At 48.7% G+C, this 24,501-nt stretch overlaps 1 protein-coding gene and 1 long non-coding RNA gene across 5 annotated transcripts in view; both read right to left on the bottom strand.

Moving 5' to 3' along the window:
* Positions 1-16,543, bottom strand: part of ZBTB7C (zinc finger and BTB domain containing 7C) — a 323,613-nt gene extending 307,070 nt beyond the window's left edge. For 3 of the 4 annotated variants that reach the window (XM_081801273.1, XM_081801274.1, XM_081801275.1), the window contains exon 1: positions 16,324-16,543. The gene's annotated coding sequence lies outside the window, so the exon portion shown is untranslated. The remainder of the gene's footprint in view (positions 1-16,323) is intronic. The other variant, XM_081801272.1, reaches the window with a different exon arrangement.
* Positions 16,544-19,773: 3,230 nt separating this feature from the next.
* The window catches only part of LOC145716749 (uncharacterized), a 34,564-nt gene continuing 29,836 nt past the window's right edge, over positions 19,774-24,501 (bottom strand). Inside the window, exons 3-4 of the long non-coding RNA XR_014139611.1 lie at positions 22,491-22,553; positions 19,774-21,892 (exon numbers count right to left, since the gene is read on the bottom strand). This is a non-coding gene — a long non-coding RNA (uncharacterized LOC145716749). The remainder of the gene's footprint in view (positions 21,893-22,490; positions 22,554-24,501) is intronic.

Below are 24,501 nucleotides of genomic sequence, written 5' to 3'. Positions count from 1 at the left end.
AAATAAATAAAATCTTTCATTAAAAAAAAGGAATGCATGGAAATATTTTAGGCTTCACGTGTTATAATGCAAAGTACAGTAGACTCTTGAACAATGCAGTAGTTATGGGTGCCAATGCCCCATGCAGTCAAAAACCCACCTGTAAATTTTGATTCTGCAAAAGCTTCATTAATAGTCTACTATTGACCTGAAGCCTTACCAATAATATAGTTAATAATCACAGATTTTGTATATGTATTACATACTGTATTTTGTAAAAATAATGATAAAGTCAGCTAGAGAAAAGGAGATGTCATTAAGAAAATCATTTAAAAAATATCTTTACAGTACTGTACTATATTTATTGAAAAAAATCTGACATATAAGTAGACCTACACAGTTCAAACCTGTGCTGTTCAAGGGCCAACTTTATAACATCCAATTCATTGGTGCTTTTTTAAAAAATTTTTTATTGTTATGTTAATCACCATACATTACATCATTAGTTTTTGAGGTAGTGTCAACTCACTGGGTTTTTGATATGCAATTCAGCCACCTATATATTCTACAGGATACTAAAAATTCTTTTATTAAATTGACCAGACATGAGTTAACGAATTACCATATTCACAAAAACAATAATCAATAGTCTGACCCCCATCTGTTATCAATGGATCATAGCCTAACATAACCCCCATTTAGAACTTGGGAGCTCATCTGAATCTTCAGGAAGGCTCATTACATTACAGCTCGCTGGGCCCATCCCCAGAGTTTCTGGTTCAGGGTGGCTCAGTGGGGTAGGGCCTGATAATTTGCATTTCTCCCAAGTTCCCAGGAGATGCTGATGTTGCTGGTCCAAGGATCCCATTTAGAGAATCACTCCTGTCTTCTTGCTCCTCTAGTTCCTACTGGCTCAAGCATTCAGTTGTCCCAGCTGTAACTGCCACTGCTTTACTGTCACGACTTGGCTCCTGTGTTCAGGGTAGGCCATCTACCTACTTCTACCCCTCTGGCTCTCAGCGCAAGGAAGAGCTTGGCTTTCTGCCCCATTAGTTGGCTTTCTGCTCCACACCAGCTGGCAAAGGCTGAAAGAAAAGGCCTTCGAAGTAAGCATCCCAGCAGGGAGAATTCCTTATGATGAGCCTTTGGATCAGAGGGAAGGCTGTTCCCCTTTCAGAGCATAAGATCTTCCCTTCCCACCGTACATTGGGTGTCTAATAAGTACTTACATCTACATACAGTTGGTTTCTTCGCTAACCTTTTTTTTTTTTTTCAAAGCTTTGAATTCTTCAAGATGAAATGCTCCTTTTTTTATCCCAAAATACAGCTTTTTCCGAACTTTTCACATACACACACGCACACACACCCCAAGAGAATGCAACCAGGATTTTAAATAGTGGTTTCTGCACAGAAGTCCAAGTGTGAACTATGGTGGTGTTTCTCTGTTTGGCCTAATTTCCTGCTTGGAGTTGTCAGGTATAATCAAAGGATTGCTGCTTTTGGAATAAAGGTCTAAGTTAGGGGGTTCTTCACTTGATCTCCACTCCTCTCAGGGCTGCTAGTTGATGAGAACTGCTTGAAAATCAGACTGGGAGAGTGCAGCGTCCTTACTGAGAATGCCTTAGAAAGGAGCAAAAGGCAGCTCTGGGGCTGAGCTCTGGAGCTGCTCCACCAGACCCCTGTAAGGAGATGCATGGGCCTTTGGGGATCTCCATGCTGCCTTTCTGCCCACTTCTGTGCCCACATGAGGCCATCCGGGCAGGGCAGCAATGAGAGGGCCCTGCCACTGGCCTACACAGGCAGGCAGCCAGGATCTAGTCCCGGTCCTCAGCCCCACCACTGAACAATGAGTGTCCTGGGCCACTTACTTGAGCTCTAGGGGCCATATTTGGTTGTGTGTATATAGGGCAATGGGCCTGGATGACCTCAGAAATCCACTCCAGCACAGTCTGTTAGTGAGAACAAGAAATGGTTCTGGCCAAATGTGCTAATGAATATGCTTTTGATGTGACAATACCTTGGCCTTTGTGAATTGTGCATGACCAGGGAGGAACTGTTGTTGTCCAAGAGCTGAAGAGCCCCACCTGCCGGGGCAGGATCCTGTGCAATCAGGGGGTGCCTCCCTAGAGTCTGTCCCCTACCGGCCCAGGGGCCTGCTCTGACCACCCCACCTCCTGCTCACAGGGCTCCCTTCTGCATGGAAGGTAGACTGAGAGAACACACCTGGGTGGGCTGCATAGGACATAAAGAATCCTTTCCCATTTTTTCTCCCTCCCAAGTCTCTGCCTCACTGACACCCCCCTTTCCTGACATATGCATATTAATTTAATATATATGTTGTTAAAAATTAACCACTGAGTTGTAAACCTAAAACAAACCGAATTCTATGGCATATAAATTATACCTCGATAAAGCAGTTAAAAATGTTCTTTAAAAATAATCTTTAGGGGCGCCGGGGTGGCTCAGTCAGTTAAGTGTCCGACTCTTGATTTTAACTCAGATCTCAATCTCAGGGTCATGAGTTCAGGCCCTACGCTGGGCCCACGCTGGGTGGAGTAATTTTTAATGTAAAGATTTTATTTGATTCTTCTGCAATTAAACTCTGAATCAAAACTAAAGAACTTTGGTCAGGACATCTTCAAGATGATCACATATATACACACACATATACACACAGGACTAAAGCAAATGCTCCTAAGTAAAAATAAGCACAAAGGGCAGAAGCAGAGAGGCAGCAAAATGATCATAAGCATCCCGAGGTCAGCAACTAGGGGCATCTGAGTCAACAGATGGCTACCACTTGGGCAGCCGGAAAATGCTATTCCTTTGCCTCAGGAAGTAGGGCCCTCCCAGATACCCAGAAGGGCATACGGTTCCCAATCTTCAGAGCACTCTTTGCAGCATTTACTTTCTGATGGAACATCAAATGGACAAAACAGACCACACAATGAAGAAGCCACTGGAACCCCTTCCCAGTCCTGGCCGGGTCCGAGGGCCAGAGATCCCAAGGTTCACCATGCACCCGTGGATTCGGACAGCATTTCCCCTGCACCCACCACATTTGAAGACTTTTGTGGTTCTGCTATCTAATACTCCCTACAATTAAATGGGGTAGAACAGACTTCAAGTTGGCATCCTTTTTTTCTGAACTTCAAAAAGAAAATCTCCCATCGGACCATTCTTAAAATTCAGGAGACTTACACCTGGAAGACCTTGAAAAGGTCTAAGTTTCTTTTCTTCCTGCTGCTCTGTTTTGTTTGGTCAAATCAAGCGCTGCCAATGGCAATGATTGATTAGAGGGCGGGGTGTGGGTGGCTGCATTTTCTGGTAATGTTAGCTTGAAAGAGCAATTTGTGATGAGCTCTCCGCTTATCAGAGAGCTCAGCTCCACCAGAGGCATGGCGGATGACTAAAGCCACGGGGGGCGGGGGGGGGGGGGTGGTGAGGATGGGAAGCAAGGGACCCAAACCAGGAAAAGATCAGATGCAGCAGGTTCATTTATTTTGACAAATCTTTCTTTGTAATCATCTGTAATAAGACCACAGTACACTGTGTCGTGTGTATGATATATTTTGGGAAGGTAATGAAGTCCAGAGGATAGGCAGCATAACTCAGTTCCCAGCCAGTTAATCTTTGCTTAGAAGTAGGGTAAAGTCAGAGGTCGGTAGGTGTGTAGGGGTGTGTGTGTGTGTGTGTGTGTGTGTGCGCACGTGCACGCATGCGTGCATGCTTGTGTATAAAAATTATAGGGTTGGTACATTAGCAAGGGCAAACATTAGCCAAGTTCTACTACTACATTGAGATTTAGAACATCAGAGTACAGTGACTACATTTTTCTGTAGAGATCTTTACAGCTATTTGAAATTATGAACCCATAATATGCAAATGCACAGGGCTAAGAAATACACATTCTTGGCAGAGACTGAAGATGTTATAATGTGTGCTGTAAACGGTGATGTGTATGTGTATAAAATCCGTGTGCACATACTAACTGGTCGATTATCCCCTCTAAAACCACACATAAATTCTCCTGACAGGAATTGGAATTTCACACACATCCCAAGAATGAACAGACTCTTAATGTGCTGTGTGTGTATGGATGGAGTATAAAAAAACAATAGAATGGGTCACTAGGCTAAGAGAGCTTTCTGATTCTCAAGCGTGACCGCAAAGGAACTTGGGGCTACACTTTCCTTTTGAACATGATATTATATTATTCGTAGTAGTTGGTAATATTTATTAAGTTCTGGGCTCTGTGACAGCCACTATCCTGGGTGTTTACCACCTGTGATCCTGTTTAAGGAGGGAAGGAGAGAGAGAGGGAAGGAGAGAAGGGGTGTGTGTGTGTGTGTGTGTGTGTCTGTCTGTCCTATTCAAAGGCTTTACCACTCTATCAAATGGCTACTTTCCCAGGGAAAGTAATAATATACAATGGTGAAAATGTTAGTTTGTGCATGAGGCGGGCAAGAAGGGGAACTAGGTTACCCAGGTACCCCAGGTGCTGGGGCAGAATCGGAGGACAAAGATGTGTCCTTTTGTGATGAGACAGACTCCTTCAGACCCAGAGCCAAAATCTAGGCAATAGCCATTCCTGAGCAAAGAGCAAAAAACTCAGGAACCGCAGGCCAGAATCTGAGAGGTAACAAATTCCCAAAATAGAATGTTGCTGAGTCAGGTCTGTGCAAATGCAGGGTCTTGAAAATTGAAAAGAAGAAAAAGAAAAGCCTTTAGTTAAACAATGGCTTTTAATGACTTCTGCAAATAGGTGGCACTCAGCGAGGTGGCTCAGTCTGGTGCATCAGAATCTGTCATGAGAAATTTCTGGCAAAGCCACAAAGACAGAACATAGTGTGATTTAGTTTTCTATAACGTAAGCAGAAATATTTTATCAAATAATTCACTTTTACCACCTTTATCTCCACCTCCACACCCCTCAAAAGCAGTTTAGGAAAATATCCAGGGCTCCAGGTAGACAAAGGCAAGCACGCACTTAGCGATTTTCCAGAGGCTGGCAGGACAGTGACTGGGATTTGGCACCCCCACCCCCACCCCCACCCCGGGCTTTGTCATCTGTGCCACCCAGCTTGTGCACACAATTTCTGAGTTTTCGGAAGCCCGCTGCAATCTGAGTTAGGAGATGATTTGCAAAATGGACACAGGCACATCTAACATCAGAAGTTAGCCAGAAAAGCATTTCCTTCCCTTGGGGAGCTTTCTATATTTTGCAAAGTTGAAGCAAGGACCCTGAGATGGACATCAGCTCATCCGGTGAGCTTTGAATCTACTAATACTTCATTAAGGCACAGATTCCTAACTGTCAGAAAAATAACAGGCAGGCTTTTTTTGTTGCTGTTCAAGTGGTTTGTATTTATGTGTAAATTAGTACTAGGACAGAGAAACCTTGAGATTACAAAGATGGATATAAATCCACTGGGGGAAGCTTATGCAAACTCGGGCCTTGGAATGGGGTCCTTGAATCTTTCCAGCACATCTTAAAACCTAACCATGACACAGGATTTACCAGCCCCCAAGCCCTTTCTTCCGTTCCTGCCCATGCCTCACCCCAACAACACATATTGTTTGGCCCACATCGCACAGAGAAATGAGTATAACAAAAGAGGAACTCTCATCCTTGACCATGAACCACAAGGTCGTGAGCAAGTTGGTTCTTGTAGTAGTTGAAATACGGAATCGTCCATCTATGGAATTCTAAAACATGGATAAAGGCACACGTCTGGGATTTTAGTGACCTGGTATTCGTATGTGCTGGTAGTTGCATTTTTACAACAGTGATTTAAGTAGCTCCAAACGCAGTTTCCTAAAATGCCATAGGAAAGAGACATTGGTCAATGAATAAAAATCATCCCAGGTGGTTCCAGACTGAAATACGTGTTTTTAATAGTTGGTATGATGTAGATTATTTCTTCCTAAATTCTTATCACTTAATGCAAAAACCAACAGTATGACATCCCCAGAAACATACCAGAATTGAGGGGGGAAAAAAAAAAACCACGAAGTAAACTGAACAGAGGGGATAAACAGCTTGGCACTTAAGATTTGCTGCACTCAATTCTCCAAGTCTGACCCCCTTAACCAAATCTATTTCCTCCTGCTTCCTACATGGGCCTTCCTGCTGAGGAGCTACTTCTTCAATGAGCATGACACAGGTCATGTTGGTACTACCACCACTCCTTTGCACAGGCTGCTCCTCTCTCCCTGAATAATCTCCAGGAAACTCAGTGTCCATTTAAGTGCAGTGGAAAGAATATGGGCTCTGGAATCTGAACAGATGGGCAGTGACTGAGAGAGGCAGCTGAGAGAAAGCAAGAACAGGGTGCCACAAGCTCACTGCTCACACACAGCCAGGCAGCCCAGAGCCCCCTCCCTGGCACTCTGTACCCCCACCCCCGAGTCAAAGAGCCCAACACTCCCTCTGTGACTTCTATGTTCCTTCATCAAGGCTGCCCCAAACGCTGCATTAACTGTCCTCTTCTCCTATCGAAGTCACCCCCAAATGCACCCCTCCCCACTCCCTGCCCAAATGCGAGGGCCATCCTGCATGCCCTTTCCTCTTTGCTCCCCCCACCCCACCAATGGCCTGGCCCAGAGCCCAGTGCCCAGCACATAGTGGGAACTCAAGAAATACTGGTTTAATGAATGAATGTTGATCTTATGATTCATTTTCCAGAAAGTTCAGTGCAAAAATTATTTATTCTACTCTTAACCCTAAACAAATAAGCAATTTTACTCTTTCAAGCATCTTGCAAACGATAAATCAGCAAACTTAGAATGCTATCAGTTTGTCTAAAGTCAGAAAACTCAAGGATTGCTTTCATAAAAAAAAAAAAAATCATCGGGTAAAAACCAAGAGTATTAGATTAGCAAAAGACCGGAAACAACCAAAATATCTACAGATAAGGGGCTGGTTAACTAAGTCAAGGAATACCCATACAATGGAATCTACATAGTTGAAACAAACAAGCAAAAAAGAATAAAGAAGTTCTTTATAGTCAGATAGTCAGATGTCCCCGAGATTTAGTGTTATGTGGAAAATGTAAAGTGAAATGTAGTGTGTATAGTATGCTTCCATTTGGGTAAAAAATTTCAAAACTACAGACACACGGGTATATATACATATACATGTGTATACATATTTTCCTGTATATTCATAACATATCTTTACACTGAAGAAACCGGTGACAGTGGTTGACTCAAACTAAGGGAACCAAGAGATGAGGAGAGAGAAAGATGTTTCATTTTGAATACCCTTTTGTACCTTTTGAATGTTAAACCATGTAAGTATTGACCTATTCGAAAAAATTAAATTAAAAATTCAAAGCAAACAATGTGTGGAAAAGTAATAAAAAATCTAGTTTAGGAAAACATAAAAGAGAAATCCTCATTTTAAAAAAATGGTTCGAGGCAGCCTGTTGAGTCATCTGTAAATCATGTAGGAGGCGAAATCTGGGGAGGCACCCTTGCGTGGCAGAAAAGAGGCCATGGCTGCTGCGGCCTGAGACTTCTGGGGCCTCTCTGACCCTCAGTCTCCTCCTCTGTGAATTCAAGTGTTTGGACCAGCTCTTAGAGCGGGCAGGCCCTTTCCCCCTGGGGGAGTAGGAGGTCCTCAGGTAGATACACCTAGTCACTTGGTGACAATCTAATTTAAAAAAGAAGAGACAGTCTTTTAAAAGGAGAGAGAGAGTGCCCCACCCACTGCATGGGAGTCTGTGGCAGGGAGATAAAAACCTCAAATCCCTCCTCAGCAGAGAGCAATAAAACCAATGCGTCTCACTTCAGGAGCTTAAAATACATTTGCAGACACACCCTTCCCTCCAAACACACCTGCTGCCTTTTTCCTCCCTCTTCCCACATCCTCTCAGGACAGGCCGAGTGCCCATTTATGACAGAGCTGAAATATTTCCTTTTTTGTTCTAATATTTTCTGCGGGCCCCTCCCCTCTTTTATGGCTGCCATTCACTGCTATCTGGGATGACCCAGGAATAAGAAGATGCTTCAGAACTTAAAGACAATGAAAACATGTCGCTTTTTAAAAATAATAGTTCACACCCAGCCACCTCTATCCCCAAAACACACTTTTAGATAAAGGCAACTTAATGGTGGTGACTGGATATTGGCATTGTTAGAGAGGCTTACATGTCTCTCTAAATTGTCCAAATAGAACTTTCTATGAGATACTTGGAAACGTGGGGCCTGGGCATCCTCTCTGTTGCCCTCACTTTCTCTCCAAGCCCCATCTCCACCCTCTTCCAACTTAGGAAGTGGCTAAATTTGTTGTCCTTGCCTTTCTCTTAGGAATTAGAACACAAGAGCCCGAATGGGTCTTAGAGGTAATGCAAACTCATTTTGCAGATGGGGAAACCGAGGCCATGAAGGTGGGAGGGCTCCCTCAGGAATACACAACACACCCACCACTGGGCCAGGACAAAAGCCAGGACTCATAAGCCGTTGCTTCCTCCCTAATGTACTTGCTTTCATGTGTTCCTGCCCAGAGGCCCGGCTGCCTTCCCTGCAGGGTGGACCACCCCCCCCCCAGCAGGTAACACCAGCCTCCCCGGGCTGGCCCTCCCGGCCCAGGCCAAGGGCTGACTGGGCTGACCCAGGGGACGGCCGAGCACCTGAAATGTGGCACCTGTAGAAATGGTAAGAGTTTGGATATATTGGATTAAATTAAAAGCACTTCCTTTTTCCTTTTAACTTCTGTTTCCTTTTACTTTTTTTAAATGTGGCTACTGGGAAACTTAAAATTACATAGATGACTCGCACTATATTTTTACCAGGATGCGCTGCCCCAGGTCAGATGGTCTTACCCATTTAGCTCCCAATCAGCAAAACTGACCTACCCCATGTGCCATTCTCTGTGCGGCCAGACAGTCTCTATTCTAAAGACCCACCCATGCCTAGGAGTTAAGGGGTAATGTGCTCCCCCCCTCCGGTGATGTCTAGAACAAGCCTCTAAAGCCTCAGGGTGATTTCTGCAGGTGTTTCTCCCCTTCCCTAGAGGGGATGGAGGGAAGGTTTCTGGCACCCCTCAGGTGACATTGATTCTACCTACATGAGTGGTGGCTTCCCCACAGCTACCTTTCCTGTAGACTGGATTTTTATCCCCTGAAGTATGGTGGTACCTTGGGGAGGAGGAGGAGGAAGAAGGCAGTCTTGGATGTTTGGGGGCCCCACTCCTCATTCTTCCCCCCTCCCTTCTGGGTAGGAGTAGAATTCACAGAGCACATGGAAACAGTGCTTTTCATGGATGCATGCCTGTCTTTGTTGGGAGTCGTGCTGAGGGCTTTGGGTGTATCACGTCCTCTCATTTTCCCACCCACCTCAAGAAGTTGGTGGTCACAGTTTTCTAGATGAGGAAACTCAAGCTTTGAGAGGTTCAGCAACATGCCCAAGGGGACCACAGGAAAGTGGCCAAGCCAGAGGGTTCAGGTCTCATCAGTTCCAAAACTCATGCTCCTCACCATCGCTTAACTTCTTGAGGCCTCAGTTTCTTCATCTGCAGCATGGCAATGATAGTAGCCCAGAGACAGGGTGGAGCCCTGTGACCCACAGACCCATCCTCCCCTGGAACTGGGTTCTGGGCTCATGAGGAGCCGCCATCTTGAAGGCCCTCCAGCTCTCGCCATTCCCTGGCAGAGCTACCCCCTCATCCTGGGCTGACAAACCCACCCTTGTTCTCTCAACTCTGAGGCTCCATATAGCTCACTCTCCTGCCTGGGTGCCCTCTACTTCTTGTCTCCAGGGAATTAAACACCTCCAGCCCCTTATATCAAGACTCCATCTAAACATCACTTCCTCCAAAAACCCACCAAAACTAGTAAGTCAGAGAACTGCTTCTCATGTTGCCCTTTCCTGCTTCCCAGGACGTGATGATCTTCCTCACCCCTTCACCCCCAGGCCTTGAGCTCCCTCCCCAGCCAAACTCACTCCCAAAAGAAGCCTTGACATGGACAGGCCTAAGTCTCTCCTCCCACAGGAAGGATTCTGCATTCCCTTCATTCAGCAAAATATTTCCTGAGCACCCACTGTGCAGCGGCCATTCTCGTAGGCCCTGGGAACATTGGGGTAATGGCAACAGGGCCCCTGGGCTCCTGAAGGGGCAAAGGTTGCCTCCAAACATCCTTGCTCTAAACACACTAAACCAATGATCTGGGTTCATATTTCTCAAGATTCTCCTGCTGTTCTTATTTTTAGGTCAAGGAATGATCAGTTAATGGGCTCTGGGTTTGGTTTTTTGCAGGCGTGTAATGGTTAAAGTATGAAACATGACCTGGAGGAAGGCTTCCCATCTATTAAAATACATTTCTAGAGGCCATGATGGCCTTGGGAAATGTGACAGAATGCTCAGTAAGGAGACCACCTGCAACACCATAAGCCGGTAGCTCTTCACATGGTGACGGAGCGAGGCCAGGAGTGAGCGGCACCTTCCTAAGCACATCCACCACGTGTTGGAGGAGGGGACTGCTCTCCTAATTTAAACTGCATTCGGCAAAGCTCGCTGAAATCTTCCCAGCCGGTGGGGAGATGTGGAAAGTACATTTTCTTCTAAGTATCAGTTATTCACAGTGGGAATGGCTCAGACTCCCAAGAGAAGAAGCCCTTCTGTTTATTAAGAGATGGCACGGGCTTACAAAATTTCAGAAAACGATGTGCAGGGGTATGTGAGTGCCACCACTCATGTAGGTAGAACCAGTGTCACCTGAGGGGTGCCGGAAACCCTCCCTCCATCCCCCCTAGGGAAGGGGTGTGTGTGTGTGTGTCTGTGTGTGTTGGTGGGAGCAGAAAAAAGACTGGAAGGAAACGCACCAAAATTAGGGTGTCGTCACAGCTTGGGGGTTTAATTTTACACATATCTCTATTTTCCAAATTTTCTATCATGACTCTCATGGCTTTTATAATCAGAAAAGCAGTAAACTGAAGGCTAATGGTTTTTTAATTTCCTCAAGAATCTGTTTTTACAGGCACCATTTCAGTGGGGTTTGGAAAGCAGCAGGGTGTGAAACACAAATGAAGTCCCCCATTCCTGCCGGGCTGAGCGTACCCCTTGGCCCTGAAGAGAAACCCTCCCAGCACCCACGCGGGCAACCAGCTGTCCACAGCTGTTCCGAGGAGGCAGCGAATGAATGGAACTGCTGGAAAAACACAACGTTCCTGACTCTCCAAGGGTGGCATTATGCTTGGAGCGCTCGCTCACCAAAGAAGTAAATAAACAGAGAGAGAGGTGGCAGCCAAGCCAGCTAGAGGAACTTCAGTCCTGGAGGTGGGTCAGCTGCCAGGGCTCCTGACTCTTAACATAGCATCAGGGAAAAAAAAGACCCCTCTGCCCAAGCCAACCAGCGCTGTGGAGTCAGGGCTAGCCCCGGCTGACCATGGCCCTCCCGGGCTGTGCCTCGTGAAAGCCGTCCGCGCTTCCCGCCACCGGCAGAGCACACAGGGGCACGTTTTCTTTCTGCCTCCAGGCCAAAGAGATCCCCGAGGCCAGGGCCCCTGGCGGGTTCATCTCAGCAGACCACTGGCACTCACGGGCACACCCCACTCACCGTCGGTTTCCTCGGGCACTGCTCCATGCCAGGCACCGTTCTGGGGCTGAGGATACGACAGGGAACGAAACAGACAAGGTCCCTGCCCTCCTGGAGCTTACATTCTAGTGGGAGAGACAAGTGACAAACAAGAGGAGAATCAGGATTATGTCCCAGACAGAGGTGGGTGCTATGAAGAATAGAACACAGGGTGCTGTCTCCACTGGGACCTGAATGACAAGGGGTGGGGGTCAGCTGGGGGTAGATCGGAGGGAAGGGCACGCTAGATGAAAAGAACAACTGAGGTGAGCGTGGGAGGGGAGGGAGTCTGAGAGGCAGGCAGGGGCCAGACCCCAGAGGGCCCACAGGAGGGTACGCAAAGGAGTGGCCTATCTGCCTCATGAAAGGAGACTCACTCTGCACGCTCCAAGAAGGACTCCATGGCTGTCCCTGGCTTCCAGCATCTCTGGCACGGTGGAGCGGCCAATCAGTTTGGCTCGGGGCTTCTCAAAATGCCTGGTGAACGCTCTCTCTTCTCATGTACCCTCTGATTCTGCCTCCTTGCCTTCGCGACACCAAGAAACACTGCCCATGGCAAGGAAGAAGCAAACCCGACCGCTGTCCACCCACTCACCAGTGCCCCCCAGCGCTTGCTCAGCCAACACCTGCCATGCCCAGGGCTCGCGCCGCGTGCTAAGAGGGTGCCAATGAGCAACACACGAGCCCCACCCTCAGGAGTCCCCCGCATGCGATGCCCACGCCAGGCTCACCAGGCACCACCACCCTCAGCCGGGAGCTGCCCAGCACCCACCTCTCCACCTAGGGCCTCCCGCTTGTCTTCTCTCCCTGGCAAAACCTGCCTCAAGCCCCTGAAATTGTTCTGATGGGAGGATTAATTCACTGCAAGGGGCTAAACAGAGAGACAAGCTCAGTGCCTTTGCCGGCTTCTTCCACCGCCCACCCTCATTCTTCCATCCACCAACCCAGGGAGAAAATATGCCTAGCTGCAGGGTTGAGGTTGTAACCAGTGGAATGGCAGATACTATTTATCTGCAGACCAAAGAGGACTGAGGTGTTGGTCGAAGAGTGCAAAGGCGAGGGGGACCATGGGGGACTGGTCCAGAGTAGGGGTGGGCAAGGGGGGGAAGAGCTTTGCGTGCATGTCTCACACCTCCCCAGCCCGCACCACACAGCAACGCCATGGCTTATAATCAGAGGAAAGCACATCTGATAGGTCGCTTTCAGAATCTCTTCTCGTGTAAAAATCACTGTTACCACTACTCAAAACAGCCAAGTACCCCCACTTTTGCAGATTCTTAAGTTCTGCTCTGTAAGATTTCTAGGGTGTGCCTCATTTTGTGCAAATGGAGGGCCTCGCCTGAGAAAAAGTGCACACACAGGCTCCAGGAAATCCTTCTATCTTAAAACTCCCAGAGCTGCCGAAGTTCCAAGAAGATCTGCAGGACCCCTCCACACGGGTCAGGGTTCACACCAATACCCACCATGCAGTTGGGTGGTGGTTTTCTTCCAGTGGGGCATGGCCATCCTGGGGAGAAGTCACCACTGAGGATGGTTCCAGACCCTTGAGTCTCTTCTTCCCAGGAGGGGAGGAGGGGTTATAAATAGCCTGGACTCCTTCAGACCGACACAGGCGCAGATCCCACACCCCCGTCCCAGCCTCAGCCAGCTGGTCCCTCCTCCCCCAAGTTCCCACAGCCTGCTATAAGAGGGAGGAAACTGCTCACCCACTGTGGGGGTGGGGAACAAAGTCCTTCAGGCCCCCATCAGAGAGAGTGGCCTCCGACGAATTATAACTGTAACCCCACCACACCTCTGCACCCTTCTGTAATGGCAGTGCTGGAGAGGGGCCAGGGGCAATATGATTAGGGGACCTCTTACCCCTGCCCCTGGGTCACCTCCAGAAACCCTGAGCCGAATGCCCAGAGTACGTTAAGGCACTGAATGAAGCATAGGAATAACCCTCTCTTTTCTCTCTGCCTCAGCTTCCCCATCTGTAAGATGGACAAAGAGCTGAACTCCCTACCACGTGGGGATGGCCATGACATTAGCATGCGATGAAAGTGAAAAGGCGCTGTCAGAAGGTAACCCTGGACCATCATGATGATGTCAGATCCTGCATTCTTCTACAAGAGCCCCCAGCACAGCTGTGGAGACACCGATTCTTATCTGTTCATGAGAGGAGAAGAATTCTACTTGGTGGCATTGAGTTAGCCTTGAATTCTTGATACTGTATGCCCTTGAAAGCAACAAAACTTACAAAATATTCTCCCTTACAAGTCATTTCTGACTAATACAGATCGAATACGCCACACCCAGACCTATTTCGATGGAATACGGTTCTGCTGGACTGTACATGACAGTATATACTGAAGGATGAGCATTGCCCTAGAATATTTTGGGGGTTTTTTGGGGGGGGAGCTCTCAACAATCATTCTGTTTACCATTCAAACCCTTCCCATCCATACCCACTGGTAAGAAACAAGTGGCTAAAATCTAAGTGGCCAACTCCCAGTTCTTTTTAATTAAGACACTTTGTTTGCTCAATAAAATACAGCATAAAAAACATTTACTGAAAACCCACTCATTGATGTCTAATAGCATGTCAAATACTCATAACAACATTTATTCCAACACCCCCAGATAATTGCTCATCTTTCTCATTTGGTATCCACAACAGCACAACATTCGTGTCCAAGTGTAATTGATCCAGAATTGGGCTCCCTTTCAAAAATATCTGTAAAACCTAATTACCAGGAAAACAGAGTTCTGGCATCCTACGGAAAGAGGGTGCTTCACAATGAGACAAGCTGCAAACTCATCTTGGCCAATCAAGCTGCATTATGTTACAAAAGGAGTTTGAGGAATTTGGGGTGAGGAGGGAGCAGGAAAAGTTGGAATAGCGTCAGAATGGAATCTTCAGTGATAGTCCTTTTTTTTTTTTTTTTTTAAGCCAAGGGCAGAGAACAGGAGATATACCACATTAGCTGGCAAGTATGGCCATAGAAAGTACCAGATAATGAGCCCCTGATGGGCTTGGGGTGTGAGGTGGCATTTCTGATCTCAGGCCCTCCGAGGCCTTGCTGAGGGAACTCTCTCCACCCTGGTCTGAGAGGCTGATGTCATTTCTCATCTCCCGGGGTTTCTAACCACTGTGGCAGGTCACTTTCCCTTGGGCCTGAGTCTGCTCATCTGTAAAATGAGTGTTCCTCATATCTCTAGGACATCTTTCTGCTCCAAAATCCTGTGCCCTTTTTTTTTTTTTAAAGCAAAGGGCACGGTTTCTGCTCAGGTGCTCGGTGGGGTTGGGGGAGAAGCGAGTGCGTGCAGGAGCAGTGGGGAATGAAGGACTCAGTGTTTCCAACCAACTCTCTCGCAGTTCTATGCACACTTGCACCAGCTGGGTATCAGATCAGACCCACTCCGGGGATAAAGATTCCTTTTAGCCCAGGACGGACCTACCGGGGTGGTTCTAACCTCGCTCGCTGCCCTGGATTCGACAACAGGCCAATGAGGAACCGGGCCAAACCACTGGACTTCTTGGAGCGTCTCTCCCAGAGCTCTCCCAGAGCTGACTACACCACAGCACATCTTCCTTTTCGGAGGGGTGTTCTCTTCCCACCTTCATCTTCTTTCTGTCCCAGAGACCCCAGAAATTCCAGCTCTAGCCTTGCGAAAGATCCGGTGAAGCTCCCAGGGCAGGGAGCACCCACGGCCGTCTCCTGGCTCCCCTCGTCCCTGGACCCTCCTAGCCTAGATTTGGGTACCAGCCTCCACAGCTGGTTTCAAAGGAAACGAGAGTTGTTGCCGCTCTGCTTTTCTGTGGCTCCTCCTAGCTCTCCTCCTAATGAAATCAGACAAGCAGCCCGAATAACAAAGCAGCACAGCGGCCAGAGACAATTCGATTTTCAAAGGAGCAAGAGATGCGCACGCCCGGAGCGAAGACGCGCGCGGTTCCTAGGAAGAGACCCTGCGCTGCCCCGTGTGGGCGACAGGTATCGGGCTGGCCTCAGCTTAACTTTCCCCAGGCACGGAGGAAACGTGTGCGTGAGCCCATTTCCCGCAGCTTCCCAAAGGGCGGCCGCGTGAGTCTGAAGGTCCCGCAAGAGCGCCACCTCGGGCAGGGACCGCCACGAAGCCCGTGAGCCGCGTCGCGAGATGCGGGATCCCAGACTTTCCAGCCCCCTTTCTAATCTTCAAGATAAGACAATGTGAGGTGCGGGTGCCAAAGTCTCGGGAAACCGTCCCTCTCCAAACTGTTCCCGCGCCTTCCCGGCAGAAGTGCGGTAAAACTTTTGGCAGAAACCACCTGTGGCTGCCGACAGGCCCGCCCTGTCCGGGCCCCGAGGCGCCGCCGAGCCCGGGGCCGCACGCGCCCGCAGAAGTTCCCCTCCAGCCCCGCGCGCCACTTCGCTCCGGGCCGCGGTGCCAGCCAGGAGGCGCGGCGCCCGCTCGCTGGCTCGCTCTCCGCTGGCTCTCCCCTCCTCCCTCCCTCCTCCTCCCGCCTCCTCCCGTTGCATGGCTGCCGCACGGAGCCCCTGAATAGCCACCGCAGCCCCCCGCCTCCTGCCCGCCGCGCTGGGGGCGCCCCTGCCCCCGCCGGCGCCCCGGGGCGCGCGGACCGCCGGCCTCCTAGCAACAGCCCCGAGACAGCTTTCCGGCGTCCGCGATGCGGAGCCACCCTCCCGGAGCCCCGCGACCCCCTGACCCGCCTCGGCAGCGGAGGTGCGGGGGAGACCGTGACCCTCGCAGCCGGTGCCCGAGCCCGGCGCGCGAAGCCACTCACCTCTGCGCGCCGCCAGCCCCGCGCGTCGCCCGCACTTGGCGCCGGTCCGCGGTCCTCGCGTCCTCCTCCGCCGCCGCCGCGGTCCGTCCGTGCCTGTGCGCCCGAGCAGCGCGGGCCGCGCGCTGTCAGAGTCTCGTGGCGGGGCTGCGCCGGCGGGTGTGGAGCCGAGCGGCGGCGGCGGGCGCGCGGGCAGCTCCTCCCTCCCCGCGCCGCGCCTCCGCCCTCCTCGCGCCCCGCCTCCCGCGCCGCGGCTGTCAGCCCCGCGCCCCGCGCCCGGCGCCCGCGCGGCCAGCGCCACCCGCTCGGGGGGCGCACGGGGTTAAAGGGCCCGGATGTCTACGGTCGCCTCTCCGCGCGCCCGCCCCCTCCTCGGCGCCCCCTCTCCGCCTGCCACAGTTGCACTTGCTGCGCCCCGACCTCCTCCCCGGCTCCGCGGAATTTCTATTTTGACAGTAACTGTGGCGGTGGGCGGCGCGGCGGGGGACGCCCAGGACCCGCGGAGGCGTCGGGCGCCTGGCAGGACCCGGCGCGGGGGCGGAGTGGGGGGCCGGGCAGAGCCACCATCCGCTCGGGGCTTTTTTCTTTCTTTCCTTTTTTCTCTTTGCCTCCTCCAGGATTTAAAGGGACAGCCCCGGCCGAGGCGAGGGGCCAGGCGGCCGCCGTTTCCCCGGTCTCCAGACGCCCTCTGCGGCCCGGCCGGACCCGCCCGCACCCGGAGCACGGGCTCCCGACCGCTGGGTATTTTTAGGTCCACACCTGGCCCGGGGCAGCGGTGCGGCAGAGCTTGGCTCGCTCGCCCCGGTGCACGGCTATTTTTACAGAGTCCGGTTGGGGGAGGAAATAAAACAACTCAGCAACTGCTTTCCCCTCCAAAAGTAGGGAGTAAAGAGTGGGAGCGAGAAGTTTCCCAAATGCTCTCTGAATTCCAGCGAGTCAGAAAGACACCTCTCCGACACGAGAAACTGGGCTTGCGGCGTTTCAGGGCGCCGAGATCCCCATGGGAAACCCCGCCCTAGACACCTCTTGGACGCGGGGTCTCCCACCCTTCGCCGGACGGAGTCCCCACACCCCGCACCCGGCGCGCCAGGGACCGGACCCCGGCCACCGGTCACTCCCCTGCACGGCCTTAGAAGGCGGCCTTCCAAAGCATCCAATCACCCAGCTACGCAGCCAAGGGGCGGGCCCTGGGAGGGCTTGGTTCCGCCCCGTCCCGCCAAGCCCCGCCCCCGCCGTTACAGTACCCGCGGAGAGTCTAGGTGGGACGGCAGCGCGGAGCGGTGACAGACAGCGCTAAGGGCCCATCCCGGGGAAGAGGCCGGGGGGCGGGGGTGTCTCGGGCCGGGAGGGACGGCGTGAGCGGTTGCAGGCCAGGCCACGCTCGGGCAGACGTTCTGGCCTACCAGCAGGCCAGGGCACACAGGGACTGGCTTCTCCCTCTACGTTTTTGCAACTCACCCCTCTGCGCTCTTGGCAAACGTCGGAACCCTTGCCTGCCCTGACGCGACTATCCTCGGATGTTAGCGGGTTCCCTCAGGGGCTCCTCCATCAGACGCGGGGAAGTTTGCGGTCCCCAAACTCCTGCTGGGGCTGAGCCTTGGGGCTGAGCTTTCTTTAGCCGCGTGGGGCGTCCGGGACAGGCGAGAAAGCGAATCCCTACCTCCCCGTCCCTGTTCTGACCATTGACTAATGAAAGAGCAGTGGGGCTGCCGCCTGCCGTCTGGGTAATGGCTTTTGACGTTGGAGATACTCGATGGCATCCTTTACAGAAGTCACAAAAATAAATTTGTGGACCTTTTGCTTGGCACTTCTTCCTAGTGTCGCTCGTTGGCATTTTTTATCGTTTCATTCATTCGTGTAATAAATGCACATTGTAAGTCACCACGTTGGGACAGTGAAGACAAGGGAAACACTCTGGAATACGATGTGACAGTAGACAGGTAGGTACAAACATGAAAGGGGAAATCTGGACCATAGGGCTGTGTATATCGCGTTTCATTTGCTAGAGAGGCCTGACTTTTCCTAGTAAGTAAATGTCATTCGTTCAACAGTTTGAGCAACAACCTTATCCAAACCGTTCAAAGGCTCATAGACGTCTAGGGAGGTCTGCCCCAGAAACTAAGAGATTTTCAGATTCAGGATATCATGCTTCCAAGTCGCTAGAGCTTCCAGGGGCAAAATCATATCCTTGCTTTAAGCCCTAGGAGACATTGCCCTCCTACTTTAGGTTGACTCTCTCCTTTCCTTTCATTAAAGGGTCTTTGGCAATTTGGGGTACTGCTGACCCAGCTAATGCTTCTAAGCCAGAAGCATGGGGGGTGCATTTGGGGAGTACCTGGAGATCTAAGCCCTGGAAGGCATGTGCAGATGATAGGACTGTGGTTCTGGGGCTGACAGCAGCTACAGCCATGAAAAGGAGGTTTTGTTTGAGAAAAGAGGAATTATCTACTAATTAGAAATATCTCTAAATTGGAAAGATTTTCCTTCTTTCTCTGGGTACAGTTGGCTCAGAGCAGATCACTGAATGGCTTTTCATGCCATGAGCTATGGGAGGAGGGCTCCATGTTTGGACAGTGAGCCTCAGTGCTACTGAGCCTAATCACCCAGGCAAAACTTTTATAAACTTAAGAGCAATCAGGATGAGAATGGTCTGCATTAGTGATATTATAAAATATTTTTAGAGAAAGCAGCTATTACACTACATTTATGATTTTTGTTCATTTGATTTTTTTTCCTGCAAGACTCTGAGCTCCTTCCCCATCTTAGCATCCTCAGTGCCTAACACACTTAGCACTTAATAGGTGCTCATTAAAAGATTAATAAACCAAATGAATGAAAAGTCATTTTAGAATGGTAAAGTAGGTGGTGGTAACACATAGGATAGAGATCCAGAGAACTTTGTAAGACTTATTTGCAGTTTACTTGTTTGTATGTAACTGCAACAGTAGACTTTGCCATAAGTAATAGGATTTACTGGCTCCTGCCAGACTCCTACTTATCAGCCATGAAACCTAGAAAAGCATGTCATTCATCTCCTCAGTGCCTCTGTTTCCAAATCTATAAAAAAGGGGATCATAATGGGAACTTTTCTACCCCATAGAGATGCTGGGATGACCAGATGAGAAAAGTTGCAGGCAAACGTTGCCCCATGAACAACATTCATGAAGGAGCTACTAGGTGTTGAGCACAATGGATCCATTGTGAATTATCAATATTAGTTATTAGAATAAATTTTATAGAAATTATCAGAGAATTGGGTTCAAAATTTACCTATGTGCCAAGGATGGTGAAAGGCTGATCCCAGAGAAGGAGAAAAGAAGGGAATTAATATTTACAGAGCTCTCTCTAGAATCAGAACTCATGACAGGCATTGTTTTATGTTCTGCACAGAGTATATTTCATGATCATTTATCAGTGAGAAATCTGATGTCAGTAACAGTAGTAATGGCCAAGGTCCCACAGCTGGGAAGTGACAGAGGCAGCATTGAGGCCCAGGTTTGTGAATTCAGGAATTCACCTGCATTCTATCCAGCTATGCTACCTCCAGAAGAGAAAGAAGAGGCTTTGAGGAAATCAAGGCTGAAGGGAATTACAAGATAACCTTGGTCCATGTCATCACAAGGCAGTGTGGGCAGGACACAATCTCAGTTGAGAGGGACTTCTGGAAGAGGTGGCATTTGACTCAGTCCTTTAAGTTTGGATGCTTTACATCTCTCTCTCTCCCTCTCTTTTTAATAATTTCAGACTTTCAGAAAAGTTACAAAGATAATATAAAGAATTCCCATATACCTTCACCCAGATTCCCCAAATGGGAACATTTCCCAAGTTTGCTTTATCTTGCTCTCTCTGTATACATATTATTTTTGTCCTAAACCATTTGAGAGTAAGCTCTTTTACCGGTAAAGTCTTCAATGAGTGTTTTCAAACAATTCTTACATAATTAAAATTGGGAAATTGCCTTTGATACTACCATCTAATCTAAACCATACCTAGATGTCACTAGTTATCTCACTCATGGCAAAAATGAAAGATAAATAAAGTCTGGTCAGAATTCAATCCAGGATAGTATATTGCATTCAGCTGTCATATCTCTTGGGAGGGTATTTTTATTATTAAAAATAAATTTTATCAATTTTCACTTCTTCTTTTAAATGGTCATACATGTGTGGTCCATATGGGGTCACAAAGACAATCTCCTTGCTCAACATTTAGACAGGTTCTTCTGAGCCCTCTTTTTGACGAGGCCTCACCCTTGGGTCCTGTCTTCAGCCTGCCAAACCCAGTTGTAGCAAGAATCTTGCTAAGTCAGTTTAGTGAGAATCCCCCCACCCTTGATATTTGATCACCCTGGCTTGCCTTTAGCAAGAATCCTGTTAGGTCAGTTTAGCAAGAATCCACCTACCCTTGATGTTAGTAATTTTCCATCCACTGACCCCCACCCTTCCTTGACTACAAATCCTCACCTGTCCTTGTTAAGCCTGACCTCTTTCCCCAGTACAATACCCCTTTGGCAATGATCTCGAATAGTCTTCCTTACCATTTTAACAAGTGTTACCATTTTGACAATTTTTTCTTTAACAGCGATAGAGAAAACATAGAAAAAATTAAACCCCATCTGTAATTGCCCACCAGATATAACCTTAATTAATCCGTGGTTAATTTAAATGTCTTAATACTTGATTTCTTTTTAATGTACATGTGTAATCCAAGCACACAACCACCATCCCCTTCCAGGGCCCAGCTTCCCCTAGAAAATATTGAGGATATGCAAGTTCTACTTATCATTCCTCCAGAAGTTCTTCCCCCGGGTCCAGTGCACCTCCTGTGGCTCTCAGCATGGCCATAGCCTGCCTTGCCCTTTAGCTCCTAACCCAAAACTCTGGTTACCACCTCTCTTGAAAAAATGTTGCAGCCCCTAAGAACCCTAAAAAGAAGCTAAGTGGGCAGGCCACACCGCTCATACCCACCTGTTTTGTTTGCAACATCAGGGCCTACAAAACCTCTACTGGCTAACAGATTTGATAAAGCGTTGTGGTAGCTCAAGAAAATTAAAATGTAAGACTGGACAACTTGAAGCTGTACAAGAGATACGACTTCCCCCATATTCCAGGGAAGAACAACCAGGTGTTCAACCCTCCACAGTGGGTCCCTTGATGGTGCACCCCACTTCTAACCTGGCCCCAACTTTGTTCATCTACCCTTCAATATGACTCTCCACGGGAAAGCCAGCCCCTTACCTCAGGGGACAGGCTTTCCCTGGGACCCCATCCCATCATTTTCCCAACATACAGTTCACGAGCCTCAGTCAGTCAAGACATCTGTGTGACATTCTGGGGTGGTGGTAGTTGGGTGGTCACCAACGGGGCTGGTCAGTGATGGCCGTTGGCATTCCAAGCATGGCCGAACAGCTGGGTAAGCCAGGGCAGGTGAGGTCCACGGGTAAGTTCGGCCTCCTTCAAGATTTTCCTGTCTGAGTTGCAGGTGTGCGAGTAATTGTTGAATCAAGGGTGCACACATGCACGCTCCCACACACATCTTCAAAGACAACTCTCAAAGCTGATTCAGTCTAAATCTACGAAGATCAGAGAAACAATTTGCTAATTACCTCAAATTTTTCAGAATGCCATAGTATTACTTCTCTATAATTAGTATGAAAAATCACATATACATATTATATGGTATATAGTATATTATATATATAAAATTATGTAATTATCTTTTCTTTATGCCCCCCCTTCCTTGAGTTTGTATTGTCTTATTGCCTCGTTCCCCTCATGAGAATTCCCAGGTGGAAATCACTTAGGGCCCCCACTGGGATTTCCCTTAGTTAGCCAAGCACCAGGTCAGGGCTGTGCAATTATCCTGAGGATGTGATTTAATTGAGAGCCCTCACTCCACTCGGAGGCTGTGTGAGAGAACTGCTTTTATTCAGGATGTGCAGGGCACAAGGCAAATATTTGTTGTAAAGTGCCTGTCTACGTAAACAACCTGATTTCAAAATGCATTACAAGATCCATGGCCCATGTGAAATACAGTGATTTAATGATGAGGATTTAGAATAATGGGTAGAGAAGAGGTATTTACATATTTATTTATTGTTTCGGCAGTGCACATAAGGATTCCCCATAGTATCCAGGCACCCTCTCTTCCTGTTCAAGTCCAAAACCCACCTTTTCATTTTCTTTCTTGTTCACTAACGCCAAATACACCATTCTTAATGCCATATTCCCCACCTGGAGAAAAGGTGGCAATGCCATTATTACCCATAATGCCATGGCTCTTCAGAACCTACTTGTACTGAAACAGTACAGCTCTTCTTGCCTCTACAGTTCCCTAATACCGCTGACTCATAACGTTGCGTCATCCATCCGCAGGTCTGTGAACACTGGCTTCCAATGACTCTCAAAAGCTGTTACTGTGCTCTGTTGAGGAGGACTTCACGTGCTAGTCTTACCCAAAGTATGCAGGAAAATATGAGCCATCGTTCATTTCCAGATCATGTTAAATTTACCATTTGGAATTACATAGTATAAACCTAAAACAATACATTTTTCCACCCGTGTCTTCTCTTAAACTCCTAAGACTGTAATCACTGCATTCCTAGCATGTGGTCTCTTTCATTGTTAACAAAATTGCCGTAGGTTTGGTTGAAGGGTATCCCCCTAAGACTCATGCTTACCTGGAACCTGTGAATGTGACCTTATTTGGAAATAAGGTTTGTACAGATGTGATCAAGTTAAGATAAGGTCAAACTGTATCAGGGTGAGCCATAAATCCAGTGAGTGGTGTCCTTACAAGAAGAGGGAAACTTGGAGACACAGAGACACTCAGGGAGTAATACCAGGTGAAGATGGATCAGAGATTGGAATGAAACATCTAGAAGCCAAAGAATACCAAGGGTTGTTGGCAACACAGAAGCTAAGAAAGAAGCACTGAACATGTTTTCACTCAGAGCCTCCAGAAGGAACCAGTCCTGCTGACACCTTGATTTCAGACTTTTGGCCTCCAGAACTGTAAGAGAATAAATTTCTATTGTTTGAAGACACCAAGTTTATGGTAATTTGTTACAGCAGCCCTAGAAAAGAATATGTCCTGCTTTCTGCAGACTGCCACCAGTGGGAAGGAAGGCAGGAGCCTGTGGGTGGAATGAGAAGAGAAACTACTTAGGCGAGGAATGTCTATCCCTTGTCCAACATGGGGTAAGACTGATCTGGAAAAGCATGACATTGCATATTAGTTAGAGGCTAGAGAGGATACTGATGAGAAAAGCCCATAGGCATTCTGGAACAGTGGTCTCAAAAGCCACTCCCACCCCCAGAGGACTTTCTGCCCTGTGACACAGAGCCTCTTGAGGACACAGGGTGACTTCCCTGGATGCTGGGGTGGAGACACAGGGGATAAAGGATGCCTGCCATGAGACTCATGTCCCTCAAGTGTTACAGACCAGCAGCAGCGCATATAAGGGTGAGAGCTGATGTGCAGGTCTATAGACATGGCTCAAGTCCAAGAGTCAGCAGTGGACCCTCAGTAGCCTAGACCCCCAAACTCACCCTGCATCCATAAGAGCCACCGCAAATCAATACGTCCATACCTTTTTGGTGGCCCAATCTCACACAAATCCACAAAACAAAGACCACACTTATCAGTAGGAGCTATCCACTTACCAGGCTGTCCTCCATTAGAGCCCAGGGATGACACTATAGGTGTGAGTCTTGGAGCTCTTTGGGACATCTAGTCCACTCCATGTGTAGATTAGAGGGTCAGGGAGGGCTTGAAGGGGAGAAACAGGGTCTTGGACACCTAAAGATTCTGGGTCGGGCTGTGGGCGGTATACCCAGCTGATCTAACGCATGTGAAGGAATTTAGGAAATTCTGTTGACTGTACTCCAGAGCAGGGGCCTCCTGGAGCTCAAAGATGGGCAGGATCCTATTTGTGAAGGTCTGACAAGGACTCCCTCCCTGACCAAACTTTCGTCAGGCTCCTTCAGTCTGAGCAAGAAACTTATGCTGTTGTTTTTCCAAATAGATAGATGTGATGAGTTTTGAAAAAAAAAAAAGCACATCCCAAAATAAAGGCAAAGAAACAAATCTACAAAGGTAAGAATTTGCAAAGGTAGTTGTAGAAATAGCAACCTGGTGCGGCTATAACAGAGGAGGTTGATATGGGAAAAATAAAATGTA

This window comes from Leptonychotes weddellii, chromosome 13 (genome assembly GCF_054177405.1).
Source record: "Leptonychotes weddellii isolate Sample4059 chromosome 13, ASM5417740v2, whole genome shotgun sequence".
Lineage (NCBI taxonomy): Eukaryota > Metazoa > Chordata > Mammalia > Carnivora > Phocidae > Leptonychotes > Leptonychotes weddellii.
Note: the sequence above shows the minus strand (reverse complement) of the source record. Positions and strands in the feature narration are given on the sequence as shown.